Source organism: Rhagoletis zephyria, unplaced genomic scaffold, assembly GCF_001687245.7.
Source record: "Rhagoletis zephyria isolate East Lansing unplaced genomic scaffold, Rhagoletis_zephyria_1.1 Rzeph_scaffold_08956, whole genome shotgun sequence".
NCBI lineage: Eukaryota > Metazoa > Arthropoda > Insecta > Diptera > Tephritidae > Rhagoletis > Rhagoletis zephyria.
The window spans coordinates 6,370-11,333 of record NW_016166035.1 but is presented as its reverse complement, the minus strand read 5'-3'; the positions used below and the strand labels follow the sequence as shown (position 1 = coordinate 11,333).

The 4,964-nt window shown below is 32.7% G+C and overlaps 1 long non-coding RNA gene across 1 annotated transcript; it reads left to right on the top strand.

Annotated features, from left to right (window-relative positions):
• Positions 1-1,148: 1,148 nt before the first annotated feature.
• LOC108375449 (uncharacterized) lies at positions 1,149-1,953 on the top strand. Its single transcript, XR_001849160.1, has 2 exons — positions 1,149-1,180; positions 1,894-1,953. It is a non-coding gene; the product is annotated as an uncharacterized LOC108375449 (long non-coding RNA).
• Positions 1,954-4,964: the final 3,011 nt, after the last annotated feature.

The following is a 4,964-nucleotide window of genomic DNA, read 5'->3' as shown; positions in this document are numbered from 1 at the left end:
AAAATCAAAAGTTATCAAAACAAATTCTATGGGACTGAGAAATATTATTTTCTACTTTTTAGTCCATTTATAAAAGCGTTGTATATTAAAAAGTTTTTTTTTATATTATTTATTTTCTACTTTTTAGTCCTGTCTGAATAAAATTTTTTTTAAAATAATTCAACGATATTAATAGAAAGGAGCACACACATGCATTTACATATGTATAGCTATCACTTCTACCATTTTTTCAAATTATTGATGCTTTTCCACAATAAGTTTTTCATTAAAAACGGCCTTGAGCTCAATAAAAATTGTTGAATATAATTGCTATAAGGCCATAAAATAACAAATATATATATATATATATTTTTATGAGAATTGAAGCCGTTTTTGGTTTTTTGCTAAAAATTACTTGTTGCTCCAAGAAAGCAGTACTCACTATTCTCTGCACACGCATTCATTCATCTTGCTTGCTAAGGAATGAATGACCAAACAGTGTGGAGCGCAAACGACTGTCTCATAAATGCCAACCACTAAATTCATGCAGCTGTCTAATATATAAAAACGTTTCTTATTCAACCTCCTTTTGAAGAATCTAAGTTAACGATACAGGATAAAACAACCAATAACTGGTTNCAACTAATAACTGGTTATATCATAATCATCATGGATTAAAATGGGAAGATAGTGATTCGACTTTAATGACTTATTGAATATATCCATACATTAATTAAAAGAAAAAATTACATATTCTATGCTAAAGAATTGGAGAAAATCAAATGGATTCAACGTTTATTCGGATAGGATATTATTTTATATAATTTATATGATTTAAATTGTTCAAATTTAAAGAATTTATATAGTAAAAATCATAAGAATTCTGCGATGTGTGCTGAATAAAAATGTAATAACATTAAGAAAATTTATTTCTTCATTAAATATCTATATATATAAAACAAAAACAAAGTCGTGTTAGTTACACCATTGAGAACTCAAGAACGGCTGGACCGATTTTTATGATATTTGTTTTTTGAATTTGTCTACCTTCCGAATAGCAGAATAACTACTAAAACAACCGCTAGGTGGGGCTGGAGTCGAGTTATTAGTAAAACCCGTATTTTAGGTCCGATTCGCCTCATATTTGAGATATGTATTGACAATAGAAAAACAACACCATTGCAAAAAAAAGAGACGCCAGGTGGCGATGGAGTCGAGTTATTACTAAAAATCGTGTTTATGGTCCGATTATCCTCAGATTTAAAATATGTACTGATAACAAGAAAAAGAATTCTATCGAAAAAATTTGCCGCCAGCTGGCGCTGAAATTGAGTTGCATATGTATATGTAACTATGTATGTATACTTTTGCAAAAGAACTAAAATTCATTCGGAAACCGCCGTTTACGAACAGCTTTATCTATATATATAAAAATGATGTGAAAAATGTATAGTAATTCATCAATTGAGAACGGTTGTTCGTAATTGCCAGGAGAAGGTTTTTACGAAAGAAAATTTTGGGAAAACCGTCCGGAAAAGTGGGGAAATCAGAAAAATCTAAAATTAATTTCTTTGTATGGAATTTTTTGTACAATTCCTTCGGAATGGCTTTCGAATGGAAAAATAAAAAAATCTAAGTGAAAAACTCGGAAAAATCCAGAATAACGTGAAAATTTTGAATTTAGTATTTTATCGAAGCTTGAAAAATCTATATATGTAAAACGAAGTCGTGTTAGTTACACCTTTTATAACTCAAGAACGGCTGGACCGATTTTTATGAAATTTGTTTTTTGAATTTGTCTACCCTCCGAATAGTGACTATTAAACCAACCGCTAGGTGGCGTTGGAGTCGAGTTATTAGTAAAATCGGTATTTGCGGTCCGATTCGCCTCTTATTTGAGATATGTATTGACAGGTGGCGTTGGAGTCGAGTTATTACTAAAAATCGTGTTCATGGTCCGATTATCCTCAGATTTAAAATACGTATTGATGACAGATAAACGAATTCTTTCGAAAAAAAATTTCCGCCAGGCGGCGCTGAGATTGAGTTACATATGTAAATGTAACTGAAAATCGTATTTATGCTCGAATTTATTTCATTATCGAAATATATGAATTCACATATCGATGGTCCTCTGCAATACCGACACAACTCAAAATTCAAAAAATCAAACCCTATATTACCGTTAAGAGACTCATGTCTCTAATCCTTAACTAACCCGTGTCTAATCCTAAATAAAGTAAGTAGTAGAGATTATACAAGAATAAGACAACAATTAAGGACATGAACCACTTAACAATAGTACGAGTTTTTATTTTTTTGAATTTTGAATTGTGTCCATCGAGGCCATCGGTATACTTATGACAGGAAAAGATACATATGTATGTATACTTTTGCAAAAAAACTGAAATTCAGTCGGAAACCGCCGTTTACGAACAGCTGTTCCTTATCTATATATGTAAAAATGGTATGAAAATTGTATAGTAATTCATCAATTGAGAACGGTTGGGCCGATTTGGCTACAATTTTTTTTCGTCGTTCGTTATTGTCAGGAGAAGGTTTTTACTAGGGATGTGCCGGATATAGATTTTGCCGGATAACCGGATTCCGGATATCCTGTAAAATATAACAGCCGTATTCGGATATCCGATCGGATATCCGGTAGACTGCTGCCCTTAATAAATTTCACAATATTATTTTTTTGCCGGCTCGAGTTCACCTCGACCTCCGCACCGTTTCTGATGCTACAGAATTTACCACTTCGAAAACACAATTACGCACACATCTGTGCAATGCTATCGAAGTGAAAAATGGCATCTTATAAACAAACAAAAAACAATCTTCATCAAATTCTTTGCTTTTGAACAATCAAAATGTTTTGTTTTCTTAAGTTAATTTTTGTTTAAATTATAGGGAACCCGCCTATTAACCTTTTTCGTTTCCGAACGCGTAGGTCTGCAATTTCGGCACGACGAAATGAAGAGCTGTGAATGTTCCAATAAATAGTTGCGGCATTGCTGTAATTTTTTCGGAACAGATTCGCACCGTCAGAATCGCACATGTGTGTTGATGCCTTATATGGACATTACATGGTCACATTGTTTGATCAAACTGTCTTCTGTGTAATTAGATGGTTTAACATACACGCTTCAAAAAACACATCAAATTTCAGTTTTTCGTTTTGGATGAAGTTGAAGAGAAGCTTAAGAAAGCTTTGTATTCATTTGTTAATACTAATACTTAGTCGTAAACTTTTTCTTTGTTCAATTATGTGTTTTTATTTAAATTATTATGCACAGATATGTCTGTGTAATTAGATGGCTTGACTTACACACGTCAAAAAACCCATAAAATTTCAGTTTTTGTTGAAGTTGTATCACCACAAAAAGGTTTTGGAGATTTTTGAAACAATTTATTAGTTCTAAAATGAAGTCGAATTATTTTCTTTTCTTGCTCATTTCTTCTTTTTATTTAAATTATCGGGAACTTGTTCTTTCACTTTGTTTATCAATCACGGTCCACAGCACATGTCAAACGACTATCAAATTTGATGAAGGTCAAAACTACTAAGGGTATTCATCAAAGCTTATAAATGCAATGTAAACCGTATGGTATGAAAATTGTATAGTAATTCATCAATTGAGAACGGTTGGGCCGATTTGGCTACAATTTTTTTTCGTCGTTCGTTATTGTCAGGAGAAGGTTTTTACTAGGGATGTGCCGGATATAGATTTTGCCGGATAACCGGATTCCGGATATCCTGTAAAAAATAACAGCCGGATTCGGATATCCGATCGGATATCCGGTAGACTGCTGCCCTTAATAAATTTCACAATATTGTTTTTTTGCCGGCTCGAGTTCACCTCGACCTCCGCACCGTTTCTGATGCTACAGAATTTACCACTTCGAAAACACAATTACGCACACATCTGTGCGATGCTATCGCAGTGAAAAATGGCATCTTATAAACAAACAAAAAACAATCTTCATCAAATTCTTTGCTTTTGAACAATCAAGATGTTTTGTTTTCTTAAGTTAATTTTTGTTTAAATTATAGGGAACCCGCCTATTAACCTTTTTCGTTTCCCAACGCGTAGGTCTGCAATTTCGGCACGACGAAATGAAGAGCTGTGAATGTTCCAATAAATAGTTGCGGCATTGCTGTAATTTTTTCGGAACAGATTCGCACCGTCAGAATCGCACATGTGTGTTGATGCCTTATATGGACCTTACATGGTCACATTGTTTGATCAAACTGTCTTCTGTGTAATTAGATGGTTTAACATACACACTTCAAAAAACCCATCAAATTTCAGTTTTTCGTTTTGGATGAAGTTGAAGAGAAGCTTAAGAAAGCTTTGTATTCATTTGTTAATACTAATACTTCGTCGTATACTTTTTATTTGTTCAATTATGTGTTTTTATTTAAATTATTGTGCACAGATATGTCTGTGTAATTAGATGGCTTGACTTACACACGTCAAAAAACCCATAAAATTTCAGTTTTTGTTGAAGTTGTATCACCACAAAAAGGTTTTGGAGATTTTTGAAACAATTTATTAGTTCTAAAATGAAGTCGAATTATTTTCTTTTCTTGCTCATTTCTTCTTTTTATTTAAATTATCGGGAACTTGTTCTTTCACTTTGTTTATCAATCACGGTCCACAGCACATGTCAAACGACTATCAAATTTGATGAAGGTCAAAACTACTAAGGGTATTCATCAAAGCTTATAAATGCAATGTAAACCGTATAAACTTATAATTGTGTAAACTTTATAAATGAACTGTCAAAATTTGTATGGAAACTCGTTTACTCATTTCTGATAAATTTATTCAGCGATTTCACTGAATAAACCTGATAAACTGAAGCACGCAAATTCAACAACAACGATATGATCCTGATGCAGATCTGGTTCAATTTATTATCCGTTCTGTTTCTTTTGTTTCACTGATAATTTAGCTGCACAGTTTGGTTTCAGTGAC